At 40.7% G+C, this 16,446-nt stretch overlaps 1 protein-coding gene across 4 annotated transcripts in view; it reads right to left on the bottom strand.

Moving 5' to 3' along the window:
* The window catches only part of LYST (lysosomal trafficking regulator), a 79,100-nt gene extending 64,076 nt beyond the window's left edge, over nucleotides 1–15,024 (bottom strand). For 2 of the 4 annotated variants that reach the window (XM_032102264.1, XM_032102260.1), the window contains exons 1-2: nucleotides 14,914–15,010; nucleotides 998–1,082 (exon numbers count right to left, since the gene is read on the bottom strand). The gene's annotated coding sequence lies outside the window, so the exon portion shown is untranslated. Of the gene's footprint in view, nucleotides 1–997; nucleotides 1,083–14,913 lie in introns of all 4 variants that reach the window. The other 2 variants (XM_032102262.1, XM_032102263.1) reach the window with 2 other exon arrangements.
* Between the last annotated feature and the right edge of the window lie 1,422 nt (nucleotides 15,025–16,446).

Genomic DNA, 16,446 nt, shown 5'->3' with positions numbered 1-16,446 from the left:
GAAACTTTAGCTAACAGCCCAGGACCCCAAACACTGATTTTATAAATCTATCAGGTGAAAGCCTGTGACAGACCATTCCCTCCTACTGCATAAATGGAAGCTAATGACATTGTTCCAGCTTTTCTTTGTAACCTCTATGCAAGCTTCAACATTTGTCTGCTACTGAAAGGTATTGGACCTGAAGCATAAGAGCAAAACACACAGCACGTACACATCATTGTACGGAAAACATATTCTTTAATACGTTATTTGAACAATATCATATTATGTATTCCAACAGTATTCAGGCTGTTTCAAATGGAAAAGAAAAAAAAATTACTGAGTGCAGATAATTTTGGGAGTTGCAGAAGTACAATGCTTTAGATTTACAACTAAACCAGAAGGTGTTTTCCTTCTGGCACAACTGAGTGGGTAGCAGTCGCTACTAGAGTGTGCTTAATTCAAGAGACAATTCTGCTGCCACTGTTCAGGAGGAAATACCAAAAACATTGGTTCTGCTTCCCAAACTGATTAATTTTGCTTTGGATGCTCAGCACTAGTACACGAAGAAACATTTAACTCAAACAAGACAAGAAATGCAAGACTCAGCTGTAGAAAATTCTCAAGAGGATCACTGAAGAAAGCAAAACAAAAACAAGAACCAGTGATGGCAACTATGGAAACAAGATGATTTAATCCACATAAACCCTACTTAATAAGTGCTACAACAGCACATTTAACTCCTATTTCTGTATAAACAGCTGAAGTAAAAGCTTCAAAAGTCAAGTATTTTCATTATATCCAAGCACAGAATATGCGAAAAAAAAGCCAAATAACTTTCAGTGCAACATTTAAATATAACAGATGGATTAATATGTAATTAGTAGGTAAAAAATTAGACCTTTGCAGTAAAAGCAAGTTTGTTTGCGCTAATGGTACAGAAAGCTCCTTCTAGTAGCAAAACTGCAAGCACTTATACATATGACATTCACTGTAGAAGTAACAAAAAAATTCTTACCAGAATCCCTTTGCCAGCTTAACACATCTATCTCCTACCTGGAAGAAAAAGCAAATATATTCTGGAAATATCACTCTTGGTTCACCTGTTTTTAAAAACAGAAAATTATCATGGTTAATATGAAATTGATTTTTTTAAAAGTTATTTTATGATAGCTATTTGAAATTTAGGAAGAGTCCTTGAGGGTTTTTTGAGCTTCAAAGCCCTGGTTTTCACTTTTAGCTTAGGACTGTGCACAACAGAAATCCTATTACAGAGAAAATAATTGGCATATATGAGATAAATTAACATAATAAAATTCATTAGTTTTTAAAAAGCAAAAGGAGCTAGGTATGCAAGTGTAAATAGTTCCCTCTAGGAACAGTATGAATTTTTAGTGATCACTACCTGCATATATAATATTTGAAGAACTTGCAGCTCCAGGTACAAGTGAGGGATAGCAGGAGAACTGAATTATGCAGTCAGGTGTTGAGTAAATGCATCTTAAATCTGTCCTAGTCTGTCCTGCCAGAATACCAATCTTTATTACACTAAGCACTGGGGAAGATTTAGTTAATAAAAATTGAAAATTTGTCAGTGGGAAACTCATCAAGTGAAAAATTATCACTGGGAATGCAAAGGGTCATAACCAAGAAAAGTCTCAAAAACATTAAGCTACTAAAGGTCTCTAAGTGAGCACTCAGAAGACATTTATTATATCCACAGTTAATTTTGGGGGGAAAAAAGCCCCCAACAGATAGAGACAGGAAAAAAAGGAAAGAAATACACTAAATTCATTATTTTAGTATTCTCAGATGGCAAGTAAATAAAAATTGCAGCTTTAAGTTAGTTATGATGAGCATGACCATTACATGACAGACTTATTTAAGGAAGGAGACAAACACTACAGGTTACCCAGGCAAGCACCTAATAATTGGCCTCCCTCTGAGTGCTAGGAAACGTGTTGCATCCACAGCCTCACAAAAAAACTAACTTACCCATTCAGCTAATATTCACAATTTATTGAAATAGAATAGTTTAAGCAGCTAGTGGTTTTGCAGTTGCTCCAGACTAATAGATGTAGAGATAAGCTGTCCATCACATTTTAGTATCCTTCCAGTTGAAGCTTCAGTCTCCAGGTTTCCTGCACTGCTTGCATTATTACATGGATTAAACATACATTGCCATACTCTATCAAAAGGGTGGATCAGTAGCAAGATAAAGTACGATTTTGTTACCATTAACACAAAAAGACACTACGCATATATTCTGAATACAATAATTTAATATAGAATGGATAAGGAATTAAGATGCTCTCATCCTACAGTGCAGAAAAAAAAATTGTGTAGAGATATGCTGTTTAATGGAGCACTTCTTTTAGGACTTGTTTCAACAAGTGCTAGCGAGTTTTGTTGTACCTATTTCTTTTTCTGCAATTAAGTTCTGAAACAGACTGACAGCACAAATGCGTCTGTCAAAACAGTTTGTGATATAACCTCATTATTCAACTTATCTTGAGGCTAGAGACAAAGAACGTACAAGGAGAACTGAGAGCTAATGAAGAAGCTTCCAAAAAAAGCTGTCTGTGGACAGACAACCTTCTTCCCTTTTGTATTTGCTTCCTGACAAGTGATTTGAGCACTTTAGGAACCTGACTTTTCAAAGAAGAACTCCGTGAACCACTTGCCCTCCTGACATTATAGCACAGTAAACCCTCTGCAGAGGTTGGGGTGTTCATGGGGGTGTTTTTGTTGTTTTGGGTCTTTTGTTTAATTGCATTTTTATTATTTTTTTTTAACCCACCCCCACTCTAAGGTTTCCACTTGCTTTTCACCCTTCTCTTGTAGATTGTGGTATGCTGATACTCCACCCTACACAGCATAGACTTTCATCTCCAAGAAAGTATGCCAGACAACTTGTTTCAAGTAGGATCTACTCTACTGCAGCACTTTTCTTTTGTTTCAAGTGACACATCTTTAACTGCTGTGGTGCCTGGTAATATGGAAGCAGATGCTACACAAAACCCCTGTACTTTCAACTTCAGAGATGTCACCTTAACAACATAAAACCTCCAAAACCTAAAACATCACTTATGAACTAAGCTGTATGAGAGCAGAAAGAAACCTACTAGAATGCTGTATACAGTCACAATGAGACATTTACAGTTTTACAGCTCTGAAATACACTATGTGTCAGAGCTTCACACAGCCAGCTCCTCAAAAAAAAAAAAAAAAAGAAAAAAAAAGAAGCCATTTCTTTTCCTAGAACATGAGTATCATAAAAATCACCTCTACTACATAGTATTTATTTATAAAAGGAAAAAAGCCCACAAGTTAAAAAAAAAAAAACCACTTAACTGTGAATAACCTGATATTCTTCTATAATCTGCCCATTTCATGCCAATCTTTGCATCATGCTCATAATTCAACCTGTATCATGTCTGCCCTCTGGACCCCTTCCGCATCAGCTCTCAAGGGAGTTATTTCCTATTTACTGTTGTGGTAGAAATCGATTTCTTACACCTGAAAATTGTATTTTCTCTGAACTTATTTCCATTTTTATGAAGTACCTAATCAACTGAGCATCTTAAAATGTAAGAGTGTCTTGTACTTGCTTCAGTGGACTTTAAAAGAAAATATCAAAATTGTTCATAAAAGGATGGAACTCAAAAATAAGACCACTTCAGCAATCCTGAATACTGAATCATTAATATACTAGATTAGTGCTAATGATGAGATATTATCTCTAACAACAGTAGAATTTGTGTAAAGAAGAAAATGCAACAAAAGCATAGTCAGAACTAGTACTCTGTATACTAGAGTGAACTGGGCCTTCTCCTTAGTCATGTTTTCAGCAATGCATTGCCCAGAAAGGCTTGGAATGTCCAGTAAACAACAAAAAGCAGTAACGACTAAATTACTACAGTACCATCATAATGAAATACAGTACTAAGTCAAAAGCCCTCAATACTAGTCTATTACCTCCAGTAACTGTTGCATAACAGATGCAGCAGGAGTAAAAGAATACTAGACGACATATAGCTACATGAAGTTGTTAATTTATTTATCTTCCCTAGTTTTCTGTTTCAGGTAAGAGATAAACATTGACCAGGCGTGGCACGTGTGTAAGTCCATAAAAGTACAAACTGCAATGAAGTTGCATTTTCAGTAGGTATTAAAATTAATGCTTTGAAAAAACCCTTAGTTTCCATAAGACATAGTGCAATCAAGTTTTTTCTGGCCTCAGTTCAAAACTTGCAGCCTTTTCACCCATTCTGTAGGATAAAGTATGTGGGAATACAAGTTCACCACTGGCCAACACGCACTACATTTAGTTTATACAGTATTCATTTCCATTAGCAAATGCTTTTCCCAGTCTCATTGTTTGCACTTAATGTTTATTCTCTGGAGAGCATATTTGCTACCTTTTGAAGGATTTTTACATTAATATATCAATCATTATTTAATCAGATTTACTCTGGGGTTAAACTTGCAATTTAAGCTCAAACTTCTGTTAGCAGAAGACAGATACATAATGAAGAGCATCCGCATCTTATTAACACTGGGACACTCCACAAGAGGCTTTTGCTATTGTAGCAAAGATTGTCACAGTTATTGCAGAAACTAAGTTTAGCTTGTTAGTGGCAGGCAGCAATTTTGATTGTCTGGTTAAAGAAATTCACTAACAGACTAAGAATAAAAACCTCTGTGCAAACTGGGGAGGAAAAGAAAGTGCATGAGAGCATGCAACAGAGAAATACATATCTAGTGTGGCCTGGAATGAAATGGGAAGTAAAGTGCTGCCTTGAAATCTGTACGTGGTGAGAGAATGCAAGTAAAGCCTGGAAGTAGTGCATCACCAAAATCAGCATTCTTCATTTTCTGTTGTTTTGATATGATTCAAAACTTTACACAAGCTGGAAAGAAATACTCAGCTGACATTGCCAAAAATAGGTTACACAGCAGGAGCAACACATAGACCTAAAGAAAACAGGAACCTGCAGTTTAAGCAGAGCATCTCAGAAAGCTTGAGACACTTTGATGCTTTGCATTACTGATGCAGGGCAATCAGCCAAAAGCATAGCTTACAAAACACAGTGAACATTTGCAAACCATCCAACAACTCAGCCAAAAACATGAGCAAACAAGAGCAAAACCAAGACACTTTCAAGCTTGGTTCATTCTCAAAACAGACATACCAGACAACACTCCGGCTCCACAGAAGACCTCCTACTTAATATTTTCAACCACTGTCTGCTCTGTCCTCTGCTATTATTTATTAACTATTTGGGGTTACAGAAGCAGAAACCCCATTACATACTAAGGCAGTGCTGCTCCAACCATGACATAGCACATGAAAAACCAACCTCTTAACATACAGAATTTATTATCAGACTGCAGGTAGCTGTCAATTTTTTCGGCACAGTGCTATTTCTAGCCAAGTCCTTGATTTTGTCAAGGAGTTCAGTAACCAGCTTTTAGCCTTATGTGTAGTCCACTAGATCAATATTACTTCTGAACAAGTTATTCAGAGTCTCTCTCCCCATAATAAAGAAAAAAGTGAAAACCTAAAATGCTTGGTATGTTTGGTTAAATAACACATGCACTGTCCTTTTAACAAGCCAGGAAATTGTGTCAAGTGCACAAGACAGTAAACAAGTATTATTTTAATGAACCCTCAAAAGTATGGTGAGACCATCAGAGCAATGATGTTTCAGTACACACAAGCATGTTTATGTCTGTATAATCTTAATATTGCTACTTTTATGTGTTAACTCCCATCTCACTTAAGAGGGATGTTTGTCTTGCAAGGCCTGAAGTTTGAGAGTCCTGCTTCTACAAGTATTGTAAACCTTCTGTAAGTATGTTGTTTACTTGTGTTCTACTGCCATGGTATTAAAAATCTAATCCATGAAGCTCGGTGCTTGTACAACCAGAGAATTAAAAAATTTCTACCTGTAAGTGGATGCGAAAGAATTGTATCTTGCACTGAAAAAAAAAAATATTTAAAGGAATTATCTGTGCTTACTGAAAAAAATAGTCTTTAAAGGAATAAAAACATTCACTTTCATATTGTGTATGGTCGGGGAACACTGACATGGATGGCTAAACTAGCCATTCCTGATGCAGAATAGGAATGCCAAGGGAAAAAACCAAATGAGATCAGACAAATAATATGCCAGGTTTGTTCAAATAAGAAACATGTGCTCTCCAAAATACCTGTCATATATATATATAAAATCAAGTCAGCAAACATACCCAAGGCTACAGACACTTTGAGATACACAGAGGCATTACAGCAGGTGCAGGCAGGTCACCTTCTCAGAAAGAGTTTCAGAGCTGTCATTCTTCTGATCAAGACCCAGATCTGTGGTGTACCACACAGGGAAATAAGAAGAAAGAAAAAAACCAAACACTTGCTTACTCCCAAATTATAGTTTCCCATGATTTTCAGGCCTCAGGTTTTTTGACAGTTTGAAATAAAACTCATGGGTAATGTCACTGGGCACAAAGCTTGTTGCAGACTACACTTCCAAAACTTGGTCAGCGTATTCTTTCAAAAGAACCTAATGTACTTACTAGAGTTTAATCAGATTCCTGTGATATATTCTGAGTGCTGAGTGTTTATGTCTGCTCTCTCCAACACGACTGCTTCTAGAATCTTACTTGTCTTGCATAACTATTGGTGAAATCAGCTCTAAATTATAGAACCATTGCTCAGAGGTATCTCAGATTAACATATACACATTATTCTTGTCTACATACAACAATACACCCTACTCCCTCACACAAGTTCATGTTTTTTTTGTTCAACAGTTTCTAAAACGTCATCTTAGGACATTTTTTCACGTTAAAATTCATCAGGTTCTCAGGTTCTGCCTTGAGCTACAAATATCAATATTCCCTTTACAAGTTAACAGATTATCAATAATTTCCTCCTTTTGAGTCTGGGGGAAATACCACTGAGACAGAGCTAATGGCAAAGAATCCCACAAGCTAGCTGCATATTACACAAGTGCTTTGAGACAGCTTCTCAGCTTCATGGGGAATTTTGTTTAGTCGTCAAGCAACATGAAACACCCGTGAATACATTCTTGTCAAGCCTGAAATCAAGCACAAAAATGAGAGATGATTCATCTAACAAGATAAAAAGTACAACACTAATGAAAGACAGGCTCTCAAACAACCACCTACACTCAAGTTATACATTAGCCCGGTACGTATGCTATACTCAAGTTTATGCTAAGATTGTGGTCCTACACTATCCAAAGTCAGTAACTACAACATAGCTGTTAGCCAAATTAAATCCATTCCAGTTCATTTAAAATTTTCACATTTCAGACCACTGCATACAGGCATGGAGCATAAGCACTCCTTACAAGAGGCATGGGGAAAGCTGGGGGCCTCTGAAGATAATCACTGCAGCACCACGTCAAAAACAAATATGCTTGCTATCATGAACATCAGCTAAAACGCACTGAAGAATACAATGCTGTTACCAATACCATGAGAATGCTGGCAACAAGCTTTGTTAGCCGAGTTGAAGGCTAAGATCTCTTCCAGATCTTATCCAAAGTGTCAGAGGCCAATACCTCTGCAAACACATGGTACTAAAGGAAGGAACTGACAAATATTCCACCACAAGGTGGAATCTATCAAAGACCAGTAAGTTCTTACAAAAGAAAGATGAAGGATGAAGATCATCTGTAAAACATTTGGCAGTGAGAAGGCAATGCTCCTAAGTGAGCCTTGTTCTGAACACTACTCAGACTGCTAACAAGCTCTTCCCTAAATAAAAATAAACACAAGTAATACCCCTAGATACCTTCTTCCATACTTTAGGTTTGATACTTTAACCACAGAACAGACTATAAGCAAGCCTTAACAGTCACGGCTGCACAGTAATAACTAAATCTAAAGATCAAGACTAACCTCCACAGACTCTACACAGTGAAAGGAAAGCAGCAGTCTAGCACAGCAGGTAAGTCAGAAGTTCAGGGCCTCTGTCTCCAGTACTGAGCCCACAGAGATCAGCCCTGCACAACCAGGCAGACTTTGTGATACCCTCTCTTACATTAATCCACAGTACTGGAGATAGTGTGGTCTCTGTGACTATAGTTGGGGCCACACTACAAGTATGCAGACCATCCTGCATTTTGAACAACAAATATCCACTCAAGTCATGATCTAGAGGCTCATATAAAACTTTTTGTAACTTATAAGATCATACACTTTGATTGTACCAATACTTGGAGAAAGAGAAGAAGTAAAAATTTGAGCAGTATCTTGAGGCACTCTTGGTGAAGGGATATGAATGAATAAAGGCTATGCTAAATGAAAGCATAGTAGTTAGAGGATTAAAACTACAAAGTGCTTAAGATAAGTTTTGGCATTGTGACTAAACTACCCACTAAGAACAACTAAATAAGAGGGAAAGATCAATGATCACAGTTCTTTTTTTAAAAAAAGTCATTAAAGGTCAGAAAACTAATTCCACTTCTGAATCTTTAATACTGGTCAATGAAGTAGGTACTTTCTATTATCAATCAGAAGCAGACAAAACAGCAGCTGGCAATTTTAAAAAGTTACCTAAATATCTGAGAGTTACATACACTGCTATTCCTGTTAAGATCAGTATGCCAGCTTCTTTACAAAACTGGAAACAGCTTTGGTGGTGTTAGGGAAACAGACCCTGTATTTCTCCCGGGCTTTACAGCAAAGAGGCATTTGTTTCAGCTGCCCGTCTCAGACTGAACTGGACTCAGATGACCCAGTCAACATTCCAGATAACTGCAGGCAAAATGACTCACATAATCTCATTTTAGGTAGCTTTTCTCCAGTGGGAATGCAAATAAGGAACAGCTAGGATTTTTTACTTATTTTTGAAGTTTAAACAGCACTCCAAATTAGTCAAGGAGTACAGACGCCAACAGAAAAATTGCAATCAATAATTACACTTAATTACACAATAATTACCTATAACAATGACCAGAAAAATGAAGTTTCCCAGTATACCTATTACTAGATAGACAAACATTTAACAAAAGGCTGAATCACCAGAAAAAACCTTTAATCTATGCACAATACAAAGAAAAAAAAGCACCAAAATAGGAAGTCCCCAATTATAAATGTGTATCACACATGAGCACACACAAAAAAGATTTTACACTCTTAAAAATAGTGAGGAGATGCATGAAGTATGCCAGATGAAGGTACATATGTAGCCAAGTAGTATTTTCAGTAAGCAAACACAATATGATAATTTTTCCTGCAAATGCTAAGGACTTAGTGGGACTCCAATAATCAAATTGACTTTGTAACTGATGTAATTTAGGCTTCTAAAAATAGTTCTAGAGTAATTAGGAGTACCTTCTGGAGTGGAAAATACACCCCCACATCACTCCCCAGCATTTTCTCTATATATTCAGGCACATAAAGGAAGTTTTCTGCTTTCCTTTGATCTTTTCTTAATTGAAACATGCAAATAAAAAAAGAAATTACACATTCCTCACTGACTCAAATCTCCCCATATCACTGAAAGATGCAAGAAAGAAAAATTATAATAATCATGTAGCACCCAAGGTTTTAGACTTGAGGGCTTTTGCTTTGTTTTTTCTACAGCAAACCATAAGAATGTTTGATCTCAGTTCTTGGAAATTAGGATTGTTAAACTCTCTTGCCTTCCAATAGAAGGAGAACAGGAAGGTCAAAGACTAGCACTTTTTTTAATACTATTTCAGTGTCTGTTTAAACTAGTGAATCAAAACTGTACAGATGTCAACTTCTGAAATCTTACAACAATCAGCATATTGCTGGATTTTTATCAGCTCCTGCAACAGAATTATAAGCTATCAAGAACATTTCTTGCCCTAAGTCTTAAATATTTTCCTTACTAATTCACATTTTTCTAGAATTAAGGCACTGAGACATATTCATCCCTTCAGATTGCTGTTTCTGTTACTCATTCCCCATCTTTTAGCTAATGCACTAAAGTCTATCAAATCAGTAGCTTACTGAAGTTAACAGATCTAGTTACATACTTTGCACCATTTATTACCCCAAAGAACATAAATCTTTGGTAAATGCCTTCACAATACTAAAGAGGAATAGATGATGTGTATTTTTTTCTGCAAGTGTTTGCTGAAATAAAACTGCACAGAAGTTAACATCAGTTTTAATACTTCCAACAAACCCTTGCGTTTGGCACTACCTGACAGTAATTCCTTCTAATATTTAATCTTCCCAATTTTCTCTTGGGAAAGCAAAAAGATTTTTCTCTACTGTCAACAGTTGGAAAAATCAGAAACTCCCTCCTCCCACCTCACAGTTATGCTCCCATACTCACTCATGCTCCCATACTTTTCTAACTGAAGCCAAGGAGCTCAACTTTCTGGGTGCACGAAAAGCGAGCGAAGAATTCATAAACATGAGAATTAGCTGAGATTGTCAGAGTAGTTGAGCAAGCATCTGACAGACACAGTCTAACAGGCACTAGTCTTCCACCATTTTTGGCAAACCACCATTCATTACTCGCCTTCCACTTCCCACCTTTTAAATTATCCAGGAAGTGTGGAAAAGCTTTTTCATAATGTAAGTAATACCCACAGTGCCTCAGCAGCACATGGCTCAACAACCCCATACAAACACAAGTGTCACAGGACAAGCCCCAGATGCCTGCAGGGAGCTACACAAGCTCAGAAGTGCAGAAGACAACCCTGCCAGTGCTTCCCACTGCGTGGTCACTGCAAAATCTCACCCACAGTAAGGGCAGGCAGTAGGGAGTTACTTACGGGGGAGAAGAGCATTAAGAAATAGAAGACAAAGAAGCAGAAGAGTGGAAGCCCTGGCTCCTTCGTAACACACCAAAATCACAAAACCCATGAGGTACAGAATATGAAGGAAGATTAAATGTGCAGTAGTGACTAAAAAAAAAGCTACGGAACTTTACAGAAATATCCAAAACAAAGATGCACTAGAAGTTTCAGCAGGTACAGGTACCAACATACAGCATTATTCTAGGACTTCACTACATGGATCACAGTATTACATACCTATCCCTTCTTCCACATACATAAGCTAAGGAATTTCACAGGATTTCTTTCCATCTTGCTCTCTCACTCTGCATCAGATTTAATCTGTATCTTCACACAACATAGATGCCGAAAAATCACACTAAGAAGATTCACACTTCTACTTAAATAATTGGTACAAAAAAACCTGACTTTCCAGAAAAAGAGATTTTAATCAGACCCCATGAATCAAAGAGCTAATAGCTTATAGCAAAAAAACCCTCAAGACTACACATAGCCTCTTCCTCCTTTCCCATCACAAATTCCAGTATCACTTGTGTAGAGTGCTCTATCTGGAAGCAAGATTTTACCTTGCACTAATTTCAAAGTCCCTGAGAGCCATATTCAAATGCAATACATGAATCTAAACAGAGGAAAAGAAAACTTGATCCTGCATACCATGCTGCTTTATTAGTTCTCAACAGGCCATGGCAGCTGAATCAGAAACCCTGCTGAACCTCAGTAAAAGACCCCACCTCTCAAAATGCAGCTAGGGGTATAGAGCTCAGCCCACCTGACAGCTCATGACTAGCAAGAAGATACTTCTGTTCTTCCCCAGCAACACTTCTCTTCCTCTTATCTCCAGCACTGCACTCATCCAGTTCCTTCTTGATGTGACCCACCCCAACAGGTTTGCAGAAAACTAGCATTTTCAGCTGGATTTTTTGTTGTTGTTGAATTGCCATATTGAGGGATCAGACAGTTGTCACTGTCAGTGAAGGGAAGGCTGCAGGAGGGAGATCTCCCCCTTCAGCAGTAACAAGCTGCTTGATCAGCTTAGCAAGCTCAGACAAGTAAGTCCAAGTCACACAACAGAAGGAACCTCAAGTCTCTTCTACCTGATCCTGTCCCAGGTATACCATCCTCAGCAGTGCTGTCACAGGAGCCAATAGCTGCAATGACACCAGCTCAACTACTTGATCCTATCTAAATGCCCGTGAACCTTCATCGAGCAATAATTTTCCAAAGTACCTGATATTCTCACAACCATCTCTGAACTGGAAAAGAAAGCAAGAGACAAAGTAATCCCAGGCATATATACATAAAGGCCTCCCTCCACTGCATATTACAATCCTTTTCTAACATTCTAATCCAATTTTCCAACAAACATAACAAAAAAGATGAAGTAGTGACATCTCATACAACAGCTACTACAGTTCTTAGCTAAGGAAGCCCACAGAGCCTGACAACTCCTCAAAAAGAAATAAAACAGGTATAAGTGTGTCTTGTCAATGACAGCTGTTCACTGCAAAGAACTGAAATTCACCCACAGAGGACAAGCAGGCGTGCTCTGCACAGCACTTCCAGGTGCAGCAGAATCCACTTACAAAATAATCATTTCACCCTAATTCCCTCTGCTCCTTTCTGCACTCAAAAGACAAGCATCAAAACTAGTTTTGCTTCAGATTTCCTCCATGGGTAACATTATCTTATTTGAAAAGAGATCAACATGACAATGGTGAAATTCTGTGAATATGAAGGAAATACTAAATGACCAGCTGCAAGGGTGTACAATTTTATACTAATAAGGAAGCAGCATGGTCTATTACAAAAATCACTCACAATAGAAATACAGAGCTGAGCTTCCTGAAGTGCTTGTTCACAGGATCACAGTATTTACTTACGCTCTTGGAGCTCAACTGTAAAGAGAACTGCATGAAAACAGCAACTTACTTTCAGTATGTGTTAAGAATGTGGTTTCTCTTTTCCAATGTTTATACATCCGGTGTCTCACTTTCCAACAGATCCTACACTATTGTTCAAAGTGCTCACAAAGTGCTCTTTCCTTACTGTCTTAAGCTGCACTAACAAGTGATGTGGCAACACATGAAAAACCTACCAGGAACTAGGAGGAAGCAAAAGAAGCATCAAAGGAGAATTTTCATTAAATGCTTATTAACCTAACAGAAAAACTTCTTACAATCAAACATTTTTGATAGAAAGCTGTCTTTGAGTATTGTTAAAAAAATTCACACGACAAAGAGAAAGGGAAGGCAGGAAGGGAGTGACATCAAAAAAGCTCTTCTTAAGAAATCTGTATAGTCTAACAAAGCAAGTGACAACTGACTTCCTGAGATCTCTTATTTACTATTAACTCTGGTTTTAAAAGTAAAGCATTGAAAATTATATGCTTTTAGCTTGCAAGAGTCTCTGTCCAAAGGACAACAAGGAAGAACAATAAAATTAAAACACCATAGAAAAAGATGAGGGTTTTTCCCTTATCTATGGTTATCTATGAAAACAACATTATTTTTCATTCACTCTATTCAAAACATCCACCAGAAACTCTCAGAGCCAGTAAACCACAGATTTTCTAAAGCACCTGAGAGGATGCTTTCTTCTTTGCACTACTGGTCTGTGAGCCTACAAAAAAGGCAAAAAGGAGACTCAAGAATATTTTCCTGAGTCCTTACCACACTGTAGTTCCATTATGATAAAAGCTCTATGCAGACATGGTTTCTTGTCCAAGCAAACAAAATCAGATCCTTCCTTCAGGAAATGCTAAATGTTCCAGACACCTCTTTTCTGCTACCTAGCATAAGATTATGACACACATGACTGAAACAGATAGCTGTCCCACCATCTCATCAGCAACAGTACACAAGCTTGTGTCACTAGCTCCAGATTTCTGTAGATCCTTATAATGAAGTCTTACTGATTCACATGGCACTACAAGCAAAAAGAAAGAAAGAAAGAAAGCAAAAAGTCTGCCATCCAGATTTTTTTTAGCCAGTCCCATTTATAACCACATTAGATGCTTTTCTAACTCCTAGGCCATGACATTCAGTCATCTGATCTTCTTTCTGAATTTCTTCAATTGCTCTGCTTTTTCTTATACAAGAACTTTTATTTTCACTTCCAGTGATGCACCTGCTTTTCCTGCCTTCTCCCTTCACTGCAGATGTTAGTAAAAGGTAGCTCTTTAGTTCCTCTGGGGATATCAGGCAATATGCAATTCTCAGATTTTTGTTTTTCTCTCGGAAAAGCATCTTTGAACGTTCTCCCCACTCTCAAAGAATATGTAGAAGAGTTCCCATCGCTCCTCTGTCCACTCATTTTGATGGATGTTGTTAAAAAAAGGTAGTTCAGGTGCTGAAACGCTGCGACCCTTGTATATTCCACGTCCGCCAGCGTTATCGCGTTTCCGTGAACAGCCCACATTTGTTTTTCTTCAATCATTAGCTGCAACACACGCCTCGCTGACAGCAAAGGCGTTATGTTCCCGCTTTGCGCCAACACCTCGCACACAACGTTGGAAGGGACCACAGTGGGGCATCTGCTCCAACCTCCCTGCTCAAGCACGGTCATCCTAGAGCGTGGCACAGGATTGTGTCCAGACGCTTCTGAAACATCTCCAGCGAGGGAGACTCCACAACCTCTCTGGGCAATCTGTTCCAGTGCTCGGTCACCCGCACAGCATCCCGGTAACACGGGAGGGGGCGGAGGAGAACCCGCACGCACCGCCTGGACTCGCACACGGAGTATTAAACATCGCCTTTCGGCAAGGCCGAGGCCTCATGTCAGCAGGGACCGCTCCGGGCGGCCCCGGGAACACTCGGGCCCCGAGCCCGCGGCGCCCCTCCCGCCGCCGGCGGCCGCTGCTGCCCGGGAGCCCCGGGGCGGGCCGGGCCCCACCCGCGCCACTGCCGGCGGCTCCTTCCGCCTACTACGGCCGCCGCCGCCGGGCTGCCCCGAGCCTCCAGCGGTATCTCCAGGCGACAGCAGCGCCACTGACAGCCCGCCCCGGCGCCGCGGCTGCCGGCTTCGGCCCGCCGAAACCCGCGGACAGGGCCTATGCTGAGAGCCCTCCCACGGCCCCGCGCCGCCAGGCGAGCCCCCGCGGTGGCGGTACCCGTCCCGCCCTTACCCGCTCCTCGCACCGCCGGAGCCGACGTACCCGGCTGCCCGCTCCGCTCTTATCCCGCTGACAGCGTCCCGGCAGCCCATGGCGGGAGGTTCCTGCCCGGCCCCGCCGCGCCGCCCGCCCCCGTCTCCCCGGCAACACAGCGCTCGCCCCGCCCGCTCCCGCCCGCGCCTCCGCGCCCGCCCTGGGCCCGCCGCCGCGGCTCCGCCGGGTTGGCCGGGCTGGCGGCGGAAGGGCGCTCCTGGGAGTGCGGAGGCGAACCTGCGACTGCCGGCTCCCCGTGCTCCCGTGGTCGGCCCGTGACAGCGCCCGGTGAGTGCCACATGGGCAGCCGGCCGGCCTGCAGCTCCTGCTGGGGAGCCGAGCGGGCGGCAGGTCCCCCCCTAAGCCGGTTCACTCACCACCACCACCACCACCCTGCCCGGCTTTAACGTCAACATTAAAAACGCCCTTAAGATGCGTGTCACGTATCTGTGGCCTTTCCTCCCGCTGGCGTCTGGCGCTGCGGGGCTGCTGCGAGCCGCTGTCACCGCCGCGCTGCGTTGCCTCACGAAGGACTCCGGAGGGTCTGCACTCTGCTTTGGTATTTGCTCAGAGTAAACTCTTGGAGCAGGTTTACAGCTGCGGAGCTGGGCTTTGGCACTTGGCTGGAACGCCCAGAAGAAAGGGTTGCCCTGAATGCTGTTCGATCAACTCCCTGTCAGAACTGGTTCGTGTAGGCAAATAAATAAATAGTGAGGCTTGACTGCATGTCATTGCTCTCTCCTGCTTCAGGAATTCACCTTGCACGGCCAGGGAAGTTAGTAATTTTCTGAAAGTGACAGCAATATGTCACAGGAGATGTTAATAAGAATGTGCTTCATGTATTCATGAATGCCTAGGTTTGGCATCACCATCCTGATTCTCGAAATCAGAAAAATGTACATACAGAGGGTGCACAAGTGCATCTTTCTCACATCCTTATGCCTCTCCCCTGTGCATTGGCCTCCTACTCCCTGACCTTTGCTGCCTTTTCTGGTGAGGACGGTGTAATTGCATTTCACTTATCCATCCCAGGGCCTGATGGCTACCTTGGTGGCATATTGGCTTTGTAAAACTTAAACCAGGCTGCCTGCAGGGATTACACGGATGGACAGAGCCAAATCTTGGGAATACTTCAAACAGCAGGATCCCAGGACCCACCTGCCAAAGAAAGTTTAGATACACACGAGGTAACAGCAGTTAAGTCTTGCAAATATAAACTTCGATCTGCCGATACACCTTGTTTCTCATACTCTTTCCCATGGCATCTATTTATGACCACATTTCTTATTTTTTTCCCTTGGCACCTGCTTTTGGCTGTTGTTCATGTTTGTCCTCACCTTATTGACAGGGAGCAACCTATCCCTGTCAGATGGGTACTGGGCTAAACAAGCCTCTAGTCCAAGCCAAGAGAGCAACTTCCCTGCAAGGACCAGCTGCGCTGACCCCAAGACAGTGCCTTTCTCTGGGAATTAAACACCTAGGCAACATTTCTGCACTCAAAAATGGCTTAAA

Source organism: Corvus moneduloides, chromosome 3, assembly GCF_009650955.1.
Source record: "Corvus moneduloides isolate bCorMon1 chromosome 3, bCorMon1.pri, whole genome shotgun sequence".
NCBI lineage: Eukaryota > Metazoa > Chordata > Aves > Passeriformes > Corvidae > Corvus > Corvus moneduloides.
The sequence above is the reverse complement of the archived record's forward strand: the minus strand, read 5'-3'. Positions and strand labels throughout refer to the sequence as shown.